We start from the raw sequence: 24,323 nt of genomic DNA, 5'->3' as shown, positions 1-24,323 counted from the left end.
TGTGGCGTGAAGCACGGCGCGACGCGCTGCGGGATCCACCACGGAAAGCGCTGCGCGAGCGGGAGCGTCCTAGGCGTGGAAAGGAGCTTGATTCGAGTGCTTGCTTTCGCTGTTCTTCGGCGTTACGGCGTTCCCATCGCCGTCGCCGCACGACGTATGGAACATTGTATTTGGCTCTGCAGAGGCGGTCCCCAGTGGGGTGTTCTTCGCCACAGAGCTTGCACTTGGGGACACACTTGTGGCTATCTCTAGGATTAGAAACACCGCATGAAAGACAAACACGTACGTTCGGTGTGGGGCACACATCGCGCCTGTGGCCGATATTGCCGCATACTTTGTAAACTTCCATTTGCTTCCTGTAGAGACTGCACGGATAGAGCGTGGATTCATAACGCACATACTTGGGAACCTTGGTACCGTTGAACACTACAATTATTGTCATCGTGTTCCTGATACGCTTCGACCCCACGGCGAGGGGGTTGTACTTTGTAACGATCTGCTGCATGATTTCGGCTTCGCTGTCCTCGAGCGCTATGCCCCTGATCACGCCCTTGACTGTGTCGTGGGCGGTCGTTCCGTAAGCGCTCACTTCGTATATTTTGCCTTAGACGTTGATAGCGTGTATTCGAGCATACTTCTTCGCTCGCTCCTCGCACGGAGTGCTGAGCACCATAACGTCCTGGTGGGTATTGGGACACGCCATATCCTCACCTCGATCTGCCCTCTCAATTCCCGCTGCCGCCATGATGGCAGTAGCCACGCATGCAGGTCCCGCCTTCGAAATATCGAGCCCTCCGCGGGGCCGCACGACGATCATAATTTCTTCCGCAGGCATTGCGGGCATGCGAGCCACCCGCATAACTGCGGTCCTAACGTTCTTGATGAATGTAGTCTTCTGCTGACAGCTCGGAGTATTGCAGGCGTGTTCGGCTCGTGTGCCCACCGTTGTGCAGCCACCCGGGCGTGCGATGAAATTCCTCGGGCATAATTTCTTCTCCCTCTACTTGCACGCACATTTGGTAAATCTGGGAACCGTGCGTCAAAGCGGCGGGGAAAACCTCCATGTTGTCGTGGCAGTAGTACGGCTGGCTAGGTCTAACAAGCCTTTGCTTCTCTTAGGCCTAGCAATGCCTATTGGCGATGAACCAGGTAAAGTCCGATAAATAGATGAAAAACGCACCATGGATGGAAAGTTGGGTATCAGAGGATAGCAGATACCTTCACGGTCACAGTGGTAATAAAATCTTCAGGATCCAAACTAATTAGCACTGCGAAATCGGGACTTAACGACGGAGCCGATATGAGCACTTCTTTGTCAGCAATGGCTCATACCCTCTTCCCTTCGCTTAATAGTTTAGGTAACACTTCAATATTTCGGTCACGCACCCCGACATTTATTGACTGTCTCCAGCACTCAACACACAATTAAAGTCACCTAACACATAACATGCTTATCACACTGAACATACTGCGAGAGGTTCGAAAATAAAAGGGCACGCTCATCTACTGAATTCGGTGCATATACGCATATGACGCGCAACTCAACATCACACATAACAATATCACAAAGAACAATCCTTCCTGACTGACACGAAAAAATACTTAGAATCTGCAGTCCAGGTAGCTTCTTCACAAAAAGAACGCAGCCTCCAGCCGTGCCTAACGCATGGCTAACCACCGCAAAATACCTAGTCGTGAAACGTCGCACCATGCTCCCGGTCTCCTACTCTGCATCCATTACCAACCTTCCTGTGTCGTTGCCTTCGGCTGGCCCAGTCATAGAGGTGTCTGTACGTACGCACTGGTCCTCGGCGTGTCCAAACCGACGGCATTGCGAGCACCGGGGAACCTTGCAGTCTCGTCGCACATGACCAGTGCCTTGGCAGCGCAAGCACTGCATTGGCCTGCCAGGAACGGCGACTAGGGCCCGCTCACCGGCGACCCTAATTTGGTGCGGGAGATCTTCCACCTTCACACCGCTGTTGAGCTTGAGCAAGACGGACCGGGTAGTCGTCCCCTTGTCGTTGATACCCTGAACGCGCCATCGCTCTCGGGTGACTTGTACGGCTTTACCGAAAGCCGCCAATGCCGTTCTTACATCTTCATCGGTCACACCATGTATTAACCAATGAAGACGCAGCCGCACCTGCTGGTCCTGAGGGTCGACCACGATGCAGCGCCGCCCCTTTACCTTCAGCTCCTTGACTTCCAGCATCCTTTTCGTGGCGTCCGCGGTGTTCATGGTCACAGCCCAGACGTGGTTAATCTGGTAGGCCCCCAGGGCAACCACTTCCGGCAGCAATCCTGTTGGGCCAAGAGCGTCCCGGAAATCTTCTACTTTGTAGGGTCTAGCTCGCACGTCGCCGTGCAAAAACACGGTGTTTAGCTCGACGCGCCCCTTTGGCAGTGGAGGCAAAATAATCTGATAGCCTGCGTCGTCATCGCTGTTCCACCTATTTTCGCGGCCAACAAAGGCCGCTGTCGCCGCTCCACAGGAGCTCATGATTCGCCGTCCGTCACGCTCGGTGGTCGGAAGTAGAACGTCGGCCATCTCGCCCGGACGTCAAGTACCTCTCGTAAGATCAAAGTCAATCCTACATCTGCGCCATCAACTCAGCGTATTTTTGAGGGGCAAAAAGCGCAAAAAGTTCGACGAGGGTGGGACTCGAACCCACGCGGGCAGAGCCCAATGGATTAGCAGTCCATCGCCTTAACCACTCGGCCACCTCGCCCGGGCGTCAGGTGCCCCTCGTAAGATCTCAGTCAATCCTATATGTGCGTCATCAACTCGGCGTATTTTTCAGGGACAAAAAGCAAAAAAAGTTCGACGAGGGTGGGACTCGAACCCACGCTGGCAGAGCCCAATGGATTACCAGTCCATCGCCTTAACCACTCGGCCACCTTTTTTCTTTTTTTTTCTTTTTTCTTTATTGCCGGTAATCAGCAGTACATCGGAAGGACAACATAAGGAACATATATACACAGACAGATGAACTTCTCATCTGTTAACAAAAATTAATAAGTAAAAGCCGCCTGTTATATGTGAGCTGGCGTTGTTTAAAATTCTTTAAGATTAGCCAGGGGTTCTATCCTGGCCATCCAAGGCGGTGGGCACACATGTGTAGCAAGCACATCAAGAAAACGTGTTATTTGTTCTCGAAAGAAAACACGGGCTGGTCTCGCATCGGGATCGCAATAGAAGCCAGCCATGCGGGCTCGCCATATACAGTAGAGGCCAGTTAACATTATCTGATCGAAAGGTGTTCCGTCCTCGTCATCTATCGGTAGATACCTTATGCCATGTGGATCAAGAGGAAATTCTTTCTTTATTGTTCGCTGTAGAACATCCCAAAAGAAAACCCCCGCCCAACAGTGTAAAAAAACATGGTCTATTGTTTCTGGTTTTTGCATATGAAGCAATCTGAGCCCCATGGCATGTAAAAGCCCCTTTCTTCTAAAAACGTTGCAACTGATAGTGTTCCTGTGTGTAGCTTGAAAAAAAGTTTTCATACCAGGCGGTACCTGCATTTTTTTAACACGTTTGAAAACATTCTGGCCTGGGCCTCGACTGTACATAGTTCGGTACCGAGGTGGGGGAAAAAGGCTGTCCAATAGATCATTGCGCAGCCTTTTTCTTGTGACCGTAAACAAATATTCTTTGGAAAACCGTACAGCAAGGAAACGAACACTCAGCACAATTTCCTTATAGAATCCGAACACTGCCACCGGTACACTTTCAGAGCTTATAATAAACTCGGGTAACAAATGCGCAAGTCTAACTTTGCAAACCGATTGAAGAAATGAATTATCATTGTTCCTGAAGAAAAAGAACCGTCCGACTAATTGCCTCACAAACAGGTGGGCCAGCCCTAGCCCTCCATCTTTCACCCGACTGAAAAGATTGTTGCGGCTGCATCTCTCCGATCCAGGACCCCACACAAACACGGCAAAAACTCTGTGCAATTTCTGTACATTGGCTCTGTTACAAAAAATGAATTGCATAACGTACCATAGCTTAGCTACGAAAAACAAGTTGCACACTGTAGCCCTGGCAAATACTGAAAGGTGTTTGGCTCTCCACGCCTCAGCCTTCTCTTTAACCCTTTTAAGCTCGCACTGCCAGTATTCGTCGCTCTGTTTATAAGCTTCAAGTGGTACACCCAGGTATTTTACTGGCGTTGTCGACCACGTGACATTCGCAAAGATAGCGGGGGTCTTAGGCCACTCCCCATGCCAAATACCGTGGCACTTGCTCCAGTTTACTCTACTTCCAGTGATTTCGCCAAATTTTTTAACAACATTTATCGTTTGCAAAACGCTCTCCTTGTCATTGCAACACACGGCTACATCATCAGCATAGGCCAGAAGTTTAACTTTTGATGCTTGCATTGTAAACCCATGAATACATTTGTTCTCAATCACTGCCAAACACAGAGTCTCTAGATAAATACAGAACAGGAGTGGGCTGGCTGGGCAGCCCTGACGCACGGAACGTTGAATGCTGATGGGGGCCCCCAGTGACTTGTTAATTATAAGCTTAGTACTTCCGTTCCGGTACGCCATGGCCACCCCGTCAGTAATTATGGACCCGACATTTATATGTTTTAGAATGGCAATTAAAATAACATGAGCAACACAGTCAAAAGCTTTCTCCAAATCAAGTTGGAGAATAGCAACTCGCGACCTTAAGGCGTCACAACATTCCAGAATTGATCTCATTATGTGTATGTTTGTGCTAATAGTACGTCCCTTGATGCCGCATGTTTGGTGACTACCTACCATGGTTTCCATTACTGATTGTAACCTGCAAGCGATGATCTTCATGAATACTTTGTAATCATTGTTGGTAAGTGATATTGGTCTGTACGACGTTACATATTTTAGTTTCGTAGGCTCGTCGGTCTTAGGGATGAGCACGGTGTGTGCTTCCCCGAAAGAATATGGCAATGCGTTTACTTCATACGCTTCGTTAAAGACGTCAGCGAGAAGAGGCGACAAGTCTGATTTAAACTGTTTATAAAAAGCGGCGCAAAGGCCATCCGGACCCGGCGATTTTCCAGTTTTTAAATCATCAATTGCCTTTTCCACTTCACGTGCTGATATCGGTGCCTCTAGTCTGTTCTTCGTGTCGTCGTTGAGTTGCGGCATGCGTCCCAAAAACGTGGCTCTAAAGGCATCTACGTCAACAGGACTCGATGCAAAAGCTGTTGAAAGTGCTGGAAAAACACTTGCGCTATGTCCTCACAGTCGGTTATTTCGTGATCATCTACTTCAAGTACATCTACGTGGTTACGCCGTGCGTGCCTCTTTTCAAGACCGAGCGCACGTTTAGTTGGAGCCTCATCTGCTGTCAAAGCCTCTGCCCTTGCGCGTATAATCGCTCCCCGATATCGCTCTTCATCGCATATCTCCAATTTCGATTTGATGCTACGCAAATCGTCTTTGTATGCGCCCGGTTGGCTGCACTCTAAGGCCGTTAACTTTTCCAACACCACCCTTAGTTCTTTCTCTTTAACTCTTTCTTCGTACTTTATTTTGCAGGAGCGATCGATGGCGGCTAGTTTACTTCGTTGTTTAAAATTTTCCCACTTTTCGGTGACTCGCAACACGTTATTTCCCACTTCTTTCAAATATTCCTGTACTTTGCTTAGAAAAAGCTCGTCAGTTAACAATTTGGAATTCATTTTCCACAACTCCCACGTGAAAGTGTGGTGTTTTGCTTTGCGTCCAACATACATCTTGACCAAACAGTGATCAGTGAATGAAAGAGGCGTGACACCGTAGCTGTTACACAGGGGTATTACGTCTAGTGACACGTACATTCTGTCTAGACGCGCGTGACTATTGCCCTGGAAGTGTGTGTAATGAACTTGCGTGTTCCAACCAGACAGTCAGCCACGTCGTCTAGGTCGAAATCGGTTAATAATTCAGCGAGGACATGGCAGCTTTTGTCATTTGTTCTTCGGCCTGTTCTGTCCCGATCTCGGAGTACACAATTAAAATCTCCCAGAATTATCACTTTTTTGTTCATGCAAATGTGCGTCCTTAAGGATGAAAAAAACAGAGTGCGCTCTTCACAAACATTAGGTGCATAAACACACACAACACGCCACGAATCATTACCAACATTAAAGTCAACGTACACTAACCTGCCTGAAGGGCATGAAAAATAATTTTCGATAGATAAGCCGGGAAGTTTCCTAATAAATAAAAGAACACCCGCCGACGCACCTTTAGCATGGCTCACTACCGCGTAGTATAAAGACGTAAACCTTAGCACCATGCCCCGGGTCTCCTCCTCCCCTTCAACCTTTGTCTCTTGCACGGCCAGAACGTCGAGGTCTTGGTCCACCATCATCCGGTACACTTGGCTTTGTTTACGCTTGGCGGCCAGACCTCTTACGTTTAGCGTGCCTAAGCTAAGCGTTGGGTTGGTTGCCATTGCTAATACGAGAAAGTTAGAGAGGCCCGGAGCACTGTGCTCACCACAACGTCTAGCCAGCGGCTAGACGCCTCCGGGACCGTCCGGTGGTCTGGTGTGGTCCGCGGACGGCTGCGGCTTGTCGCCGGCTTTCCTATCCCGATGAATGTTTGGAGAGGGCTTGAAGCTGCTCCTTCTCGTCAAAGTTGTCTTTGCAGGTGGCCCGTCGGCATGGTTCTTTGCAGCTGTTTTCCCATCGGTAGCGTCTAGCGGCCTCTTAAAGGTAGCGTTGCCGCTCGTATCCATAGGGTCGCTGGTTGGGGGCGGATCCCCACCTTCTGTCTCGCATGCGGCTTCATCAACTACAGGGCAGTTTTCCTTGCTTTTCGCCCGCTTTTCTGCAGGACCCGTTGTCGTCCCATCTTTCTTTTCGAGGGTCACAAATACATCTGTATCTTTCGCTGCCTTCGATGTCGCCTCTGCATTGCTGGCGCTCTCCTTGTCACCAGCCCCCTTGGCAGCGTCCTCGGCTTCAGCAGCATCCATCCTCATCTGCGCGACGACCTCGTTCGCTGGTGGCCCCACAGCTGCAGCGTACGTGCGCACACACTGATCTTCAGAGGGTCCAAACTGCGACACCGAGCGCAACGCGGTACCTTGCACTCGCGACGGACGTGTCCGACACCCTTGCATCGTAGGCACTGCATCGGCCGTCCAGGCGCTACGACAAGGGCCAGTTCACCGGTAACTCGGATTTGGTGCGGGAGGTCATCGACTTTCATCCCGCTCTTCAACTTCAACAGAACGGTCCGCGACGTTGAGTCCTTGTCGCCTACGCCTCTGACACGCCATCGTTCTCTCGTCACTTCCACGACCTTGCCAAAGGCCGCTAGCGCTGCCTTTATATCTTCGTCCGCCACCCAATAAAGCAGCCAATGAAGGCGGAGGCGTACCTGTTGGTCTTGAGGGTCGACGATAACGCAACGACGCCCCTTCACGTTGAGCTCTTTCAACGCCGGCATCCTTTTCGTTGCCTCGTCACTCGAGAAGGTGACTGCCCATACGTGATTGATCTGGTAGGCTCCAAGGGCCATGACCTCCTGCAGCAGTCCAGTCGGGATGAGTGCATCTCGGAAGTCTTCGACCCTATAGGGCCTCGCTCGCACGTCGCTATGCAAAAACACGGTGTTTTTCACGACAGGTCCCTTGGGCAGCGGTGGCAAAATAAACTGGTAGCTCGCTTCCTCGTCATCGTCCATAAGCCTGTTACCGCGGCCGGTGGCCGCAAAAGCCGCTCCTTCGGAGCCCATGATCCACACGTCCGTACAGCTCGGCTGCCGGAAGTAGAATGACCGCTCGGCCACCTCGCCCGGACGTCAAGTACCCCTCGTAAGATCTTAGTCAATCCTACATCTGCGCCATCAACTCAGCGTATTTTTCAGGGGCAAAAAACATAAAAAGCGCGACGAGGGTGGGACTCGAACCCACGCGGGCAGAGCCCAACGGATTAGCAGTCCATCGCCTTAACCACTCGGCCACCTCGCCCGGACGTCAGGTAGCCCTCGTAAGATCTTAGTCAATCCTACATCTGCGCCATCAACTCTGCGTATTTTTCAGGGACAAAAAGCATAAAAAGATCGACGAGGGTGGGACTCGAACCCACGCGGGCACAGCCCAATGGATTAGCAGTCCATCGCCTTAACCACTCGGCCACTTAGCCCAGACGTTAGGTACCCCTCGTAAGATCTCAGTCAATCCTATATGTGCGCCATCAACTCTGCGTACTTTTCAGGGACAAAAAGCATAAAAAGTTCTACGAGGGTGGGACTCGAACGCACGCGGGCAGAGCCCAATGGATTAGCAGTCCATCGCCTTAACCACTCGGCCACCTCGCCCGGACGATCGGTACCCCTCGTAAGATCTTAGTCAATCCTGCATCTGCGCCATCAACTCTGCGTATTTTTCAGGGGCAAAAAACATAAAAAGCGCGCCGAGGGCGGGACTCGAACCCACGCGGGCAGAGCCAAATGGATTAGCAGTCCATCGCCTTAACCACTCGGCCACCTCGCCCGGACGATCGGTACCCCGATCGAGATCTTAGTCAATCCTACATCTGCGCCATTAACTGAGCATTTTCCTGGGGCAAAAAGCGCAACGAGGGTGGGACTCGAACCCACGCGGGCAGAGCCCAATGGATTAGCAGCCCATCGCCTTAACCACTCGGCCACTTCGCCCTTTTTTTTTCTTTATTGCCAGTCCTCGACATATCACAACACAAATTCCTAAATGATATAAACAAAGAAGCAAAAAGGGATGAATCCACAAACGGAACAAAGAACAGTAATATTTACATTCGCTGCCGTCCGCTACTGTGGCACGACGTTGTCGGATTAAAATTCCTTTAGTGCTGTAAGGGGTTCAACCCTCGACAGCCACTCAGGAACAGGCTGTTGCAACTTGATCACTTCCACATACCGTTGCATGGATTCACAAAAGTACAGACGCGCCGGTCGGGCATCCGGGTCACAATGGTAACCCGCCATTCTTGCGCGCCATAAACAGTGGAGGCCCGTAAGCATGATCAGATCGTACGGGAAACCTTCGTCGTCATATACTGGCAGAAACCTGATTCCGTGGGGATCTATAGGTAGCTCCTTTTTTAGAGTCCTTTGTAACACGTCCCAGAAGAAGACCCCTTCCCAACAGTGGATGAAGACATGATCTATGCTTTCTGTTTTTTTACATATGAGGCAGTGGGTTCCCCATGGCATGTAGAACCCACGTTGTTCAAGGAAGATTTTAACAGGTAGAGTACCGGTGTGTAATTTAAAAAAGAACGATTTAGTGGCTGGTTGAACTGGCATCTTCTTCACCCTTTTCAATACATCTAGGCCTGGGCCTCCACTGTACGGGGCTCTATACATAGGTACCAGCAAAACACTGTCACATAAATCACGATATAACTTTTTCCGTTTTACACTCCACAAATATGCACTTGAAAAACGAACACGCAAAAAAGAAACACTCTGAACTATTTCCCGAAAGAAACCACGGACTGGTCCTGGCATTATTTCCGTACCTACAACGAATTCGGGAAGTGATCTTGACAGCCTCATTTGGATCACCGTGCGCAGAAATGGGTCGTTTGTATCTCGAAAGAAGGAGAATCTATTCACCAGTTGACGCAAGAAAAGGTGCGCCAACCCCAGACCACCATCCTTCACACGTCGGAAGAGATTATCTCGGCTGCATCGCTCCCAGCTCGATGCCCACACGAATACAGCGAACACGCGGTGCAGGTTCTGCACATTAATACGAGAGCACTGTAGGACCTGCATTACGTACCAGATCTTTGACACGAGAAACATGTTGCACGCTGTAGCTCTCGCGAACATTGACAAGTGACAGGCGTTCCATCGGTCGGCTTTTTCTTTTAGTTCTTTTGTCCGCTCCTTCCAGTACTCGCTACTGTCCTTGTAGGCATCAAGGGGTGCTCCAAGGTACCTAACTGGCGTCGTGACCCAGTTTACGTTCGAAAAGTGGTCTGGTGTAGACGCCCATCTTCCATGCCAAAACCCCAAACATTTCTGCCAGTTAACGTAGCTGTTAGTGACGTTACCAAACTTTTTGACGATATTAACAGTATTCAATACACTTTGTTTGTCTTTACAGCACACAGCCACATCGTCAGCGTATGCCAGTAGCTTCACTTCTGCTGATTGAAGACTAAACCCCTTAATACATTCATTTTCGATGATGGCCAGACATAGCGTTTCTATGTAGACACAAAACAGGAGTGGACTGAGTGGACAACCCTGGCGAACGGAGCGCTTCACGTTAATGGGGGCCCCCAACATCTGATTAATTATAAGTCTGGTATAGCAGCTCCGGTACGCCACGGTTACCCCTTCAGCGATTATGTGGCCAAAATTAACGTGTTCAAGGATGGTAAGCAATATGTCGTGAGAAACACAATCAAACGCCTTCTCCAAGTCGAGCTGGAGGATGGCTACTGCATCGCACATGGCGTCACAACACTCCAGCACACAGTTCATTTTATGGATGTTAGTGAAAATGGTTCTTCCGCGAATACCACACGTCTGGTGTGGGCCGACTACTTCCTGAATAACTGACTGGACCCGTCGTGCCAACACCTTCATCAATATTTTGTAGTCGCAGTTAGTAAGCGCTATGGGTCTGTAGGAGGAAAGTTGCTTGAGCTTTTCGGTCTCTTCTGTTTTCGGTATTAGTACTGTATGGGACTGGCCAAAGGATGGTGGAAGTATTTTCAGTTCATATGCTTCATTGAAAACTGCTGTTAAGATAGGAGCTAGGTGGCTTTTGAACGATTTGTACCAAGCGGCACAAAGACCGTCTGGACCTGGCGACTTCCCAGGATTCAGGTCTTCGATGGCTTTCATCACTTCATGTTCTGTTAATGGTCGTTCTAAGGTTTCTTTAACCTCACTCGACAGCTGTGGGATTCGTTGCAAAAATAATTTCTTGAAATCGTGCATGTTGACAGGCCTGAATGCAAAAAGTTCTTTGTAATGCTCAAAGAAAGCACGCCCTATATTATTGTTATCCGTTAATACCACCCCTTCATATTCGATAGCCTCAATCTGCTTACGTCTCGAGTGCTTTTTTTCTAGCCCCGGTGCTCTTTTCGTTGGAGTTTCCCCGCATGATAGCCTTTCTGCTCTGGCGCGCACTAGCGCGCCTCGGAAGCGATCTTCGTCGAATACCTCGAGCTTCTTAACGGCGCGCATATCTTGTTGATAGGCGCCAGGTTGCATGCATTCAAGCTTCGCAAATTTTTCTAGCAATGTTGTTAAATCCTTTTCTCTGGCCTTTTGTTCATATCGCAGTACGCTACTTCTTTCGATTGCCTTCAATTTAATGCTTTGCTTCAGCAACTCCCATTCCTCACCAAATTTCGTAGAACTGTCTGTTCCAAAAGAATTCAGAGCAGTCACTACATTTTCGTTAAAAGTTTCATCCAGTAACAGCTCTGCATTCAATTTCCACAGTTCCCAGACGAACTTGTTTCGTTCTTTCATCCTGCCCACCGTGCATTTTACCAGGCAGTGGTCAGAATATGATATGGCCGTAACTGTGTAGCACTGGCATTTTTCAACTAAATCATATGAACGATAGATACGGTCTAAGCGTGCGTGATTTGTGCCCTGAAAGTGAGTGTAGCTTACGTCTCCGTGACCGCGAAAACATTCTGCGATATCTTCTAATTCAAATTCGTGTGTAATCTGCCCCAGGATATCACTACTTTTGTCACAAACCACGCGACGCGTAGACCTATCCTCAGCTTTCAATACGCAGTTGAAGTCGCCTACACAGGCTATCATTTTTTGCACATGTAAATGATGCTTTAAACTCAAAAAGAAATTTGCCCTCTCTTGCACAGTATTAGGCGCATAAATGCAAAACACGCGCCATTGGACATTACAATAGCTGAAGTCACAAAAGACAAGTCGACCAGAAGTACAGGAGAAGTAACCATCTATAACAAGACCAGGGAGCTTCCTCACGAACAGCACACAGCCTGCCGAAGTCCCTAAGGCGTGGCTCACTACCGTATAGTAGTTATACGTGAACCTTTGCACCATGCTCCCGGTCTCCTCCTCGCCGTCTACCTTGGTTTCTTGCACGGCTAAAACGTAGAGGTCGTGGTCCACTAGTAGTCTGTAAACCTGACTGTTTCCTTTTGGCGGCCAGACCTCGAACGTTTAGCGTGCCGAGGCTAAGCGACGGGTTGGTAGCCATTATTGGTGAAAACCGGAGGGGAGAAGGCCCGGAGCATGGTGCTCACCTTAACGTCTAGCTGACCGCTAGACGCCTCCGTGGCCATCCGGTGGCCGTCGCCCGGGTTCCTCTTTGGTCGGCTTCGGGATAAGCCTACCGTCAGTCTCCAGGTTCGGCTTAGGCTTGAAGGTGGAGCGCCTTCCAGGTAGCGTCTTAGCGGGTGGTGCCTCGGAGTCACCGCCGGCCTTTCCGTCGACTTTCTCCTCGTGTTGCAGGGATCTCTTGACCGGTGCCGAGACGGATTCGACGCGGGCGCTAGCAGGGGTCGCGTTGTCGTCCGCCTCTGCCTGCGTTGCATCCGTAACTGGCTGGTGGCTCTCATTTTCTTGCGAGGCCGTCTTCACGCTCTCGACTGTAGCTACTGGTTCTTTGGGGGGAGGGATATTCCTTCCTCCTTCGGCTTGCTTGGTCGTCGCACCGGTTTCTGCCGCCACTTTGCCGTTTCCAGCTCCCGTGGCCGCTTCCTCCGCCTCGGTCACGTCCATTACATGGTCTAACGTCGACGGCTCGCTCTCCGCCGAACCCGCGGCTACTGCGTATGAACGTACACAGTCCGCGTCGTTGTGTCCAAAAAGCCTGCACCGCGAGCAACGGGGAACCTTGCATTCACGACGAACGTGGCCAGAGCCCCGACAGCGCAGGCACTGCATGGGACGTCCTGGGGCTACCACCAGCGCAAGCTCGCCGGCGACGCGGATCTGGTGGGGCAGGTCGTCGACTTTCATTCCAGCCTTCAGCTGCAGCAGCACTGCTCGGGTCGCCGAGCCCTTGTCGGAAACGCCATCCACTCGCCAGCGCTCCCGGGTCACTTCCGTCACTTTGCCGAAGGAGGCCAGCGCAGTCTTGACGTCTTCGTCGTCCACCCCATGCAGGAGCCAGTGGATGCGAAGCTTCACCTGTTGTTCCTTGGGGTCGATGACCAGGCAGCGACGCCCCTTCACCTGCAGCTCCTTCAGGGCCGCCAGCTTTTCGGCAGCCTCGGCTGTCTTCATCGTCACCGCCCATACATGGTTCATTTGGTATGTTCCAAGGGCGACGACGCCAGAGAGCATACCAACAGCTTGAAGCGCGTCTCGAAAATCTTCTACACGAAACGGGCGAACACGAGCGTCGCCGTGCAAAAAAACTGTGTTTAAAACAATACGTCCCGTAGGTAGCCGAGGCAAAATTATCTGGTACTCCTTATCTTCTTCCGTCGAAAGCCTGTTGCCGCGGCTAACAGCCGCATATGCAGCTCCATTGGAGCCCATGATCCCGCGATCCGTTCAGCTCGGGAGCCGGAAGCAGAATGTGATCGGCCACCTCGCCCGGACGCCAGGTACCCCTCGTCAGAACTCAGTCAATCCTACATGTGCGCCATCAACTCGGCATATTTTTCAGGGACAAAAAGCATAAAAAGTTCGACGAGGTTGGGACTCGAACCCACGCGGGCAGACCCCAATGGATTAGCAGTCCATCGCCTTAACCACTCGGCCACCTCGCCCGGACGTCAGGTAACCCTCGTAAGATCTCCGTCAATCCTACATCTGCGCCATCAACTCGGCGTATTTTTCAGGGACAAAAAGCATAAAAAGTTCGACGAGGCTGGGACTCGAACCCACGCGGGCAGAGCCCAATGGATTAGCAGTCCATCGCCTTAACCACTCGGCCACCTCGCCCGGAGGTCAGGTACCACTCGTAAGATCTCAGTCAATCCTACATGTGCGCCATCAACTCTGCGTATTTTTCAGGGACAAATAGCACAAAAGTTCGACGAGGCTGGGACTAGAACCCACGCGGGGTAGTCTGCTTCCGGCCACCAAGCGTGACGGACATTCTGCTTCCGGCAGCCGAGCTGAGCGGTCAGCAGGGTCATGGGCTCCAGTGGAGCAGCGACAGCGGCCACTTTTGGCCGCGGAAACAGGCAAAGTGACGATAAGGAATATGCATTTATCTTGCCCCAACTGCCTAAAGGACAAGTGGTGATTAACACCGTCTTTTTGCACGGTGATATTCACGCCAGAACTTACAAGGTCGAAGATTTTAGAGACGCCCTACTGCCGACGGGACTGTTGCCTGACGCGGTATGCATAGGGGCGTACCAGATCAACCACGTCTGGGCAGTGACCCTCAGCGATGCGACTGCCACAAGAAGGATGCTGGACCTTAAGGAACTACAACTTAAGGGACAACGGTGCGTCATCGTTGACCCGCAGGACCAGCAGGTGAAGATTAGGCTTCACTGGTTGCTCTACGGCGTTGCCGACGAGGACGTCCGGACGGCGTTCGCGGCTTTCGGCAAGGTGGAGGAGGTGAGCTGTGAGCGGTGGCGCGTGGAAGGCATGGGCACCAAGACCTCAACGACCAGGACCGTCCTCCTCAAACTGAAGGGCAGCGTGAAGGTGGAGGACCTTCCTCATCAGATCCGCGTCGGCGGTGAGTTGGCCTTGGTCGTCGTTCCTGGTCGACCGATGCAGTGCCTACGCTGTCACGGCACGGGACACGTCCGCCGAGAGTGCAGAGTCCCCCGCTGTTCCCGGTGCAGACGTTTCGGCCACGTCGACGCTGACTGCGTCAAGTCTTATGCCGCTGTGAGAGGCCCACCAGCTATTGACGTGGCGGCAGAGCACGTGATGGACGTGGCCGAGGCGGAGGACGCGGCTAAAGGAACCGGCCACATGGTGTCGACAGCGACAACTAGAGGGACGACGACTTTGGAGGTAGACTTAAAGGCGGCTGAGGCTACCCAGAAACCGAGTAGGGCGGAACGGGTCGCTACGACTGAGGTGCAGGCGACGGGAAGCGTCAGTGAAGACGCACCTGACGACGCGACCGCAATGCAGCAGGACGAGGGCGTCACCGACGACGACCGTACTGGGGCTCTTGCTGCTTCCGTCAAGCGCACCCACAACCAGACGAAGGACCGCGAGGATCGGGCAACCAGCACCAGCGAGGGACCGCCAACGAAGACGCCTCACGGGAGGCGGATGGGATTCAAGCCAAAGCCCAACGTACCACCTGAAAAGAAGCCTGTCGACAAAGCGCATAAGCCTAAGGATACCAACAAGCCAGGAGGTCCCGGAGGCGGCTAGCCGATGGCTAGTCGTGAGCGGTAAGCACCATGCTCCGGGCCTAGTTTTCTTTTAGATCAAGATTGCGCAAATACCGTTCCTTAGGAGTGCCACATTAAACGTGAGAGGGCTGGCGGCTAGTCGTAGGCAAAGTCAGGTCTTACGGTTGGTCACTGACCACGACATAGACGTACTAGCCGTCCAGGAAACTAAGGTTGAAGGAGAGGAGGGGACCGGGAGCATGGTGCGACGTTTCACGACTAGGTATTTTGTGGTGGTTAGCCATGCGTTAGGCACGGCTGGAGGGTGCGTTCTTCTTGTGAAAAAGCTGCCTGGGGTGCTATGCAGGATGCGCCGAGTTTCTCGTTCCCCCGAGTTTTACCCGAGTTTGCTTGACGGCAGTCAGTGAACGGAGATAGCGTGAAACGCGCAAAGGCTGCAGGTAAAAAAATATGTAGACAAAAAGCCGCGTATGACAACATGAGCGCACCCTGCGCGGCACGCTGTTTCCACGTTTCAAGCGCAGACGGCTGCACAACGAAACGCGCCAGCGCCGCGTATTGTTATCAACGGATTATCGCAACTTAGCAATACCGTGACTGTCCCGCTGTCTGTCTGCAGACTTGCCGTGAGCCGCTTGCCAGGCCTTTCCCGGGCGCGTCAAGGGCGTGCCTCCTCTTTCGGCGACTATCTTTATATCCTCGATCGAATGCGAACAGGGTACATGCGGCGCATTCTTGCACCTACGCTTTCGCTCAAACGAATACGTTAAAATACAACAAATAAAATAACGAACATTTTTATTTCTTTAAGTGTCTGTTTTTCGTTTTGAATGCTAGAAATTTCGGATGACAAACGGAGATCGAGCAAATTATTAAATTTTGCACTTCTTGCCGCGAGTGGCGACAGTGAGGCGAAAGCTGAGAAGCAGATACATTGAAGCGGGTCGCACGCACGAGGCAGTTCATGCGGTGAGAAGTCGCCTAGGGGCGCTACAGTGCTATTCTCAATAAAGACAGTCATTCGATAAGGTCAGTCACTCTTTCTCTATTAGGGGAATAAAAACGCAGCGCCGCGGTACGACTGTTCATCGCAGGCGCTTTAAGGGTCCCGCTTTAGCAACTAAAAACTATGCACTAGTCACTGATACGGGAGGAACGGCTGTCGGTGCAAAATGGCAGTCCGTCGGCTCCGTAGTGACGCAGTTCAGGGAAAGTGTAGTGTTTATCTTTGTGCGCGAAGCCTCTGCGATGCATTGCGAAGAATTGCGTGCTTCCCAGCCACACAATTCATCGCTTATCATCGCTTGCCCAGTGAAAGTGCCTCTGAGCGCATGTACGCAGTATTTGAGTGTTTTGTGCACTCCAAGGTGTTTGCGGATTACCTCTGCTGGAGCCAGCAGCGATCACAGATGGATATCGTAACTACACCGCAGCAATCGCATTTTGGCAGGTGAGGGCTCTTGTGTGCAGTTATGAAATGAGTCTTCGAAGGGAGGAATGTGTTGGACCTGTCGAGTGCGCAGTGCTTGTGATGAAGAAATGCCATTGCACTGGGTCTAGAAAAGCGAGCGATTCTCGGACGCTGATCGTGTTTACGACGCTGTGGCTCCGATACATCACCGATGACAGAGCAGCCATCTCAAACGACTGCTGCGATACGCACTCCTCAGCATCGTCGTCACCCTCGGCGCATCGACGCCTTGCAAGCAGCTACAGTGACGTGCCGATAATTATTTACTGTGCGCTACGTCGCCACAATGCAGGCAATGAAACCGTTCTGTGCAGCCATCTCAGCCCGAGAAGCCAGCGACAGTCAACGCTTTGTTTTTGATAGTAGTGCGCAGTATACATCACCGATGACAGTGTGTTGTGCGTTTTATGTCGGTGGTGAATATTGTTGATGCTTCTCGGCTCGGCACCGCGTCGCTGTTGCCGAAAGATAAGTTGGGCGTGGCCCAACCGTGGTGGGTGCGCGCGCAAGAGTTACATGCCTCGCGCGGGGCGTGACCTCTGGCTTTGATTGACAGGCGAACTCGTACTAAACTCGTACATCGCGAAACCCCCTCCGAGTTCAACTCGGGAACATGGCGGCGGCAGCAGCAGCCTGTGTTATTGCAGCCAGCGGCAGCAAGCGTCAGTATGACCGTCTGGACCCGTTCGCGTACATGACCGCCGTGGAGTTTCAGCGTCATTTTGGCCTGTCTAAGACATCAGTGCGCTGGCTGTGTGACGAGCTAGGCGAAGACTCTCGTCTGTGGAGACAGCGTGGCGGGCTTCAAACGCTCACCGTTGAAGAGCAAGTCCTCTGCGCCCTCCGTTTCTACGGGACTGGGAGTTTTCAGGGAAGCGTCGGCGCCGAGCGTTACATTGAACGTCATCAAACTACTGTGAGCCGCAGTGTCAGAGATGTCTGATGCGCTTATTGATGCGGCAGTGCGGAAGCGGTGGCTGGCTTTCCCGAAGACTGCGGCTGAGCGGGCATTTATAAAAAAACGCTTCTTACTTCGCGGAAACATTACGAACGTAGTCGGGTGTGTCGACGCAACGTACGTAGGAATTAAGGTGCCTTCAATGTCAGCGTTACTGTGATTAACATTGAAACAATGTCTAGCACCATATTGCCAAATTTGTCACTTCTCTGTAGCCGACTTAAATTTTGTGTTTCCGACGTCACACATGCGGCAGCCTATGATACTGACTTTTTCACTGGTTGCTGACTTTTTACCGATTGTTCTACTTGTCTTTCAGGGTGCCTTCCAAATGGCTCACTTTTTGGGGGAAAGAGGTTAATGAAGTATAAATAGATAAATGGATATCACAAATTGTGTGAAGTACCCTGTGAATGCTAATCTCATAAAGAACTTGTTTTTTTTTTATGAGATTACTTAGTACTTAGTACAACTTACTTAGTATGCATAATGCTCAATTTTGGTCATGCGTCATCTATCGGCCACACTATGAAACAGCAAGGCATTGCACAATTTGTTGCAGTGCGAGATGCGGATGTCGCACCAAGCCGGTTGTGCCTATGCATTTATGGCAAAATGAAAATGCGTTGAGAATCTTAGTGTGCTGGCTTGCATGAAGAAAATACTTCAGAGTGTTTGCTGTTTTCACTGTTGGTGCATGTGCCAGTGGTTCAGTGTATTTCTTTTGGGGGGGGGGGGCAGCATTATTCTGTATGGACAAATCGTATATTTTCGTCTCATAATAGGGCTCTAATTCTTCAGCAGTAGAACATTGCAGATCCAATGCTCTGCAGAACTTGGTGTGCGTGAACATGTCGTGAACCACCAAGGCAAAATTACATATCGGGAGAAATGTGGTGCAGATGCCAATGAAAAGTGGGTCTTTAACCCGCCATGATAAAAATAAAGATTGCAGAGCGAATAGACCTTTTGTACAGCTTTAGAGCAATGATTACACAAACTGTGACATGCTCAAACGTGTAAAAGCTTGCCGCACTGCCAAAGTAGGATGAGCGATATGCAGCATATTTTGGCATTGAACATGTCTTGTAAATGCTATTTTTATTGTAAGCCTCAAGCCTCGCTGTCACGCCTTTCCCTCCGGCACTCCCTTTACTGAAACACAGCACTGTCTTTCTATTGGTGTCATGATGATGATGGTAACGGCAGCAGTAAGGCTGGTTATTGCTTGCCCCTTTGATTCCTGCGAGTTTAGTGGTACAGAATATGGCACGTGCATACACCTGTGCAGCAAAATTTTATGATTGCAGTGATTTATTGGAGAGCTGATTCGTGTTGGGACATTTCAAAGATGTGCGCCATTGTGGCTTAATAACTAGATCATTGGTGAGGTTGAAGACTCGTTGTATCGGTATAGAAGCTTGAAGCTGAATCGCACCACAATTCGACAGGACACAAAGAAGAGAAATACACACAGCAGAACGCTCTGCTGTGTGTGTTACTCTTCTTTGTGTGCCGTCGAATTGTTGCGCGGTCCAACTTCAAGTAGAGCATTGGGCCTCTTTTGTGCAGGACTGAGGAAGAGAAATACACACAGCAGAACGCACTGCTGTGTGTGTTACTCTTCTTTGTGTGCCGTCGAATTGTTGTGCGATCCAACTTCCAATAGAGCATTGGGCCTCTTTGGTGCAGGACCGAGGAAGTGTGAGCTATTCGACACCATGCCAGTGCCTTGCCGCACAATTATGGAAGTCTGAAGGTTTGCAAACAAAGCTTTGCTTTCAAATCCACCTGCTCATGTAATACAAGCACTGATCGAAAGAACCATCATACAGAAATAATGCTGAAATGAATGGCCTTTGAAAATTTGTATGTTGACACTAATGACATAATAGGTGCCACAGCAAACTCGACAGTTGTACTGGATAGAGCACTTTGTTTCCTATGTGAAGCACAAGCTTTGATTACATGCTGTGCAGATAACCAAGCTCAGTTTGTTTTAACGTGGTACACAACATTCACTGTAATCTGTTTTTGATTCTAAAGTGCCAAACACCACCTCTTTTTCAAGGATGACATGGGAATATTTGGTGAGAACTGTTTACAGCCCCTCATAATGGATGTGTGGCCAGCCAGCTTTGCTTGGGTGCCTTTATAGATTTCTGTTCCTGATCATTGTGTGCTATCAAGTTGCTAAAGTCTATGCAACCAGTGCAAGGCATTACGTGATTCTATAGTCGGATACAACTTTAGGAGGCCGCAGAATCTGCACTTCAACGGCAGGTGAACACAAGCCTGCACCAATGGGCACACCCTCTACACTGACGTCGTGCCGCTGGACGCACTAATACCCGCTCGTGGAGAGGGACTATTTCTTTAGACGTGGAGGCAATCGGCTGCTGTGCTTTGGTCATCTGGGCGGGGCCTCTCCTATCTTGTGAAGTTGTATCCGACTAGAGGATGCCGCTTTTCATACAACACAAAAGGACAAAGTGTACAATTATTTGGCCTATGAAATGGATACATCACAAGTGAGCTATGCATGCGCTTAAGCTGTGTGAAAATTAGTACATGCAAATATATGACATTGTTAAAGAATATGTGGTATCGAACATGCATGTAATGGCACGTTTAAATCGGGGAGTGTTGCATTCATGGGGACAGTCTATAGGTGGTAGCATTATTAAGGTCATGCCGTTTCCTGTCTTTTCAATGTGAAATACACACACCGTTCATCTTGTGGCTAATCAACACCCACTGTATTTTTGCACATAGAAAGAACAAACAGCACAATGACGTATATGCTGCATTAGTGTCTTTTTCATTTACACGGTCCAGGTTGTCTTATGTGTTTGCCCATTTTGAAGAGACATCAAGTGCATGTTACAAGTGTCCCAATATGCACAGCACAATGTTTACTGCAATAATTTTATTCATGCTCTTGAAAATAAACAAAATAATAAACTGAAAGCTCCTTTATAAGGTGTGTTCTGGGGGCTCGACTGGAAAGCAGTGAGTGCACTGATCCTACTGTTGCAGAGCAGCCCTCTGGACCTTGCCACACTCAAGAGCGTGTGCCTGGCGCTCGCCTACTGCCACCAGGCGGTTGAGTGCCTCCAGCAGCAGAATGTGTTGCTGCAAAAAAAGTGGATTGTTGGAATGAATTAACCGCATACAAACCATTATTTACAAATAAAAATTCTCCTTGCACTATTGGTACTAACTGCCCTTGACTGTGGAAGCCTTTAGTGTATGCATAATAAAACAATTTGTCGGGACAACATTGCTTTATTCTTCATAACGGGTTGTATTTTTCAGAGCCAATTGTAATGTTTATTAGTGTGCCAACAGCTGACGTGTCCTCGAACCTTTACGAGTCTCTACTGTCAGCAGCACAAACCTATTTTTCTTCACTGCAAAATCAATGGCGCTCCCTACAATGCCGTCTTATACGAGCTGATTGCATCCTATGCCTGCAAACATCATATTTTTGTCCCATTACGCAATTTTCTACCATCCTCGGCTGCAGTTCTCTCTCCTTGACATCCATTCTGTCACGCTTATGTAATCACCTGTTATAAATTGGCAACAAGTGATTGAAGACGTGCATGGCCTGCCCACCGATTCCATTTTTTTTTTCTTAATCTCAACTAGCATATCAGTTGCTACGGTTTACTACGCCACTGTCTTCCTGCCTTAATGCTATCACCAACAATTTTTGTTACTTCGCTTTCTGCACAGTCCTCGACTTCTCAAGTTTCTTTGTTAACCTCCAGGTTTATGTCCCATATTGCGTAACCGGCAGAATGCAACGATTCTAAACATTTTTCAAGGATATCGGTAACGTGGCGATCACGATTCGGTAATGCCTCCCATGTGCTGTTCAACCCATCAAATTTTTGTATTAGTTTCCTGCTTTATATCAGTACCTGCTATTGATATTTCACCTGGATAAAGATACTCTTCCATACATTCTGCGGGCTGAATGTCACTGATTAACATCTGTTATATCACTAAGTTAGTGAAGGTTACCTTTATCTTTTCCATATTTTCGCGGGCCCACGTGCATGTAAAAGCACGAACACTCATTGCCTCTCAATGCCTTTTTTAAACTGCAGGACATTCAGTTCGTTACTACGAAAGCGACTTAATCCGTGCACTATTATTATGCTAAATATGAAACAGTAGAAATATACTTATCTGCAGTTTGTCGATGCCTCGGTCACTGTGTTGGTTGCGAGATCCATCGTCGGCACCACCTCCTTGTCGTATCGTAACTATATCGGCTGTCTTCCTTTTGCACACACTATGCAATATTCGTGACGCTCGCAGTCACGCAGAGTGGAGGAACTCAGCGCACTCACAGAAGCAGCACCGGATAAGTTGTTTGTTCAGGATTGTGCCGTGAACAATAAGTACGCGTTGCGATCTGTAAAATCGCCTAAGCTATTCGCAGTCTTTCGGGGTGCACGGAAAGGTTGCTCACGGAGGAACAGAACTATCCAAGAAATAGTGGTCATCGTCGAGCCTGATCACTACGTCGCGCACTGCAAGCTCGTTGTACGAGTTTGTTTACACTGGGCCTCTTCGGTGTTTAGCCGCCACGCTCGCCCGATGAATGTATGTGATGACGCCACCACAGCGTTCCCTCGTGGTATAATGCGAAGCCTACTAAATTACAAATTAGTCGAATACACATTCAGTGTACATCTTGTAAGCTTTAAAATGCTTTTAAACCACGTTAAACTAACTAATAATATTGTAATAAATGCATTTGTTTTATAACTCGCTTGTGCGTGTAATGCACTCGGTGGAACGACAAACAAGTGAAAGAAGGCGCGACCATGCACCGGCGGTATGATCACGTGAGCCCCAGTTTGTCGACCGCCCAGAAGGCAACGCCCAAGGAATGATAGCCACCCAGAGTGAATCTAGATAAACCAATGAAACTGGAGACTTCTCCAAAGATAAACTGTGTCTCGGTACCATTTGTGCTTTCATCTTGGGGTGTCGCCAGAGCTCGTGAAGATCCCGAGTTTCGCCAAACTCGGCGCATCCTGCATAGCACCCCTGGACTGCAGATTCAAAATATTTTTTCGTGTCAGTCAGGAAGGATTGTTCTCTATTATATTGTTATGTGTGATGCTGAGTTCCGCGTTATATGCGTATATGCGCCGAATTCAGTAGGTGAGCGCGTCCGTTTTTTTTCGAACCTTTCACAATATGTATGTTGTAATAGGCGCGTGATGCTGTTAGGTGACTTTAATTGTGTGTTAAGTGCTGGAGACAGTCAATAATACAGGTGTGTGGGACCGAAGCAGTGAAGTGTTATCAAATTTAATTAATGAAAATGAACTCGATGATGTTTTTCAATGTCTGGAAGGGGGGCGTGAAGTGACTTTCACACGTTTTCAGGGCAGCAGCCATGCGCGTTTGGACCGAATGTACATTTCATTGGATACAATTCCAAGATGCCACGGTTATTGTGTAGTACCAGTGTCGTTTTCAGATCACTGCCTGGTGAAATGTAACGTAGGTACAGTGAAAAGGAGACATGTATTTAACTGGGATATGCGGAAAATGAATGCCTTGTTACTAAATGACCAGCCCTTTTTACAGGTAGCACGGGATGCGGTTAATGAAGTTCAATGTGATGCAGCGGGAACAGTCCTCGAGAAGTGGGAATGTTTTAAACAGAAGGTTAAAATGAAAGCGATAGAAAGATCCAGTTGTAAAAAATTTGAGAGGGAAATGAAAGAAAAGCGTTTAAGAACACTGCTTGAGCAGCTGCTAACGCTTGAGTGCAGAGCGCCTGGTGCGTACAAAGACGATGTGCGAAACGTCAAAGAAAAACTTGAACTGTTTGACAAGGAACGCTATCACGGTGCCATAGTGCGAGCATGAGCAGATGCACTAGCGGCAGGGGAGACGCCCACGAAAATGGCGCTCGGCTTAGAGAAGGCGTATGAAGGTAGAAACCATGTCGACCAGATCTTAGTGAACGGGAATGTCGTTGAAGACAGTCATAGCATTCGTCAAGCCTTCTTTGAGTACTACCAGTCGCTTTTTGCATTTCAGGAAGCGAATGTTGAGGGTTCTAAAGCAGGTTTTCTGCATCGCATGCCACGTTTGAGCGATGACGTAAAAAAGCGATTAGGGAAAAAAATAATGGAGAGCGATGTCGAAAAGGCAATCGACGACTTGAACTTGGGTAAATCACCGGGACCTGATGGACTCAGCGCGGGTCTATATAAAGCTTTTAAAAGAGAGCTGGCGCGTTTGCTTGCACATGTATTTAATGACGCATACGAAATGAAATCATTACCGCCTTCCTTTGGAAAAACGCACACCATTCTAATACCGAAGAGCGATCAAATAGACAAACTCAGATTCGTGTCATCCTACAGACCGATTTCACTAACAAACGTCGATTATAATATATTTATGAAGGTTTTAGCTAGCAGGCTTCAAGGCGTCATCAAGGAAATAGTCGCAGACCATCAAACTTGTGGCATTAAAGGGCGATATATTTTTTCGAACATCCATAAGATACTGCGTGTGCTCGAATGCTGTGACGTCACCGGCGGTAGCGTTCCAGTTC

The 24,323-nt window shown here is 49.5% G+C and overlaps 9 non-coding genes across 9 annotated transcripts; all 9 read right to left on the bottom strand.

Moving 5' to 3' along the window:
- Nucleotides 1-2,650: 2,650 nt before the first annotated feature.
- Nucleotides 2,651-2,732, bottom strand: TRNAS-GCU (transfer RNA serine (anticodon GCU)). The gene has a single exon. It is a non-coding gene; the product is annotated as a tRNA-Ser (tRNA).
- Nucleotides 2,733-2,825: 93 nt separating this feature from the next.
- Nucleotides 2,826-2,907, bottom strand: TRNAT-GGU (transfer RNA threonine (anticodon GGU)). Its single transcript has one exon. It is a non-coding gene; the product is annotated as a tRNA-Thr (tRNA).
- Nucleotides 2,908-7,884: 4,977 nt separating this feature from the next.
- Nucleotides 7,885-7,966, bottom strand: TRNAS-GCU (transfer RNA serine (anticodon GCU)). Its single transcript has one exon. It is a non-coding gene; the product is annotated as a tRNA-Ser (tRNA).
- A 93-nt stretch (nucleotides 7,967-8,059) lies between these two features.
- TRNAS-GCU (transfer RNA serine (anticodon GCU)) lies at nucleotides 8,060-8,141 on the bottom strand. The gene has a single exon. It is a non-coding gene; the product is annotated as a tRNA-Ser (tRNA).
- Nucleotides 8,142-8,234: 93 nt separating this feature from the next.
- TRNAS-GCU (transfer RNA serine (anticodon GCU)) lies at nucleotides 8,235-8,316 on the bottom strand. Its single transcript has one exon. It is a non-coding gene; the product is annotated as a tRNA-Ser (tRNA).
- Nucleotides 8,317-8,409: 93 nt separating this feature from the next.
- On the bottom strand, nucleotides 8,410-8,491 carry TRNAS-GCU (transfer RNA serine (anticodon GCU)). The gene has a single exon. It is a non-coding gene; the product is annotated as a tRNA-Ser (tRNA).
- Nucleotides 8,492-8,573: 82 nt separating this feature from the next.
- TRNAS-GCU (transfer RNA serine (anticodon GCU)) lies at nucleotides 8,574-8,655 on the bottom strand. The gene has a single exon. It is a non-coding gene; the product is annotated as a tRNA-Ser (tRNA).
- Nucleotides 8,656-13,642: 4,987 nt separating this feature from the next.
- Nucleotides 13,643-13,724, bottom strand: TRNAS-GCU (transfer RNA serine (anticodon GCU)). Its single transcript has one exon. It is a non-coding gene; the product is annotated as a tRNA-Ser (tRNA).
- Nucleotides 13,725-13,817: 93 nt separating this feature from the next.
- TRNAS-GCU (transfer RNA serine (anticodon GCU)) lies at nucleotides 13,818-13,899 on the bottom strand. Its single transcript has one exon. It is a non-coding gene; the product is annotated as a tRNA-Ser (tRNA).
- Nucleotides 13,900-24,323: the final 10,424 nt, after the last annotated feature.

This window comes from Dermacentor andersoni, chromosome 1 (assembly GCF_023375885.2).
Source record: "Dermacentor andersoni chromosome 1, qqDerAnde1_hic_scaffold, whole genome shotgun sequence".
Lineage (NCBI taxonomy): Eukaryota > Metazoa > Arthropoda > Arachnida > Ixodida > Ixodidae > Dermacentor > Dermacentor andersoni.
This window is presented reverse-complemented; position numbering and strand designations above follow the sequence as displayed.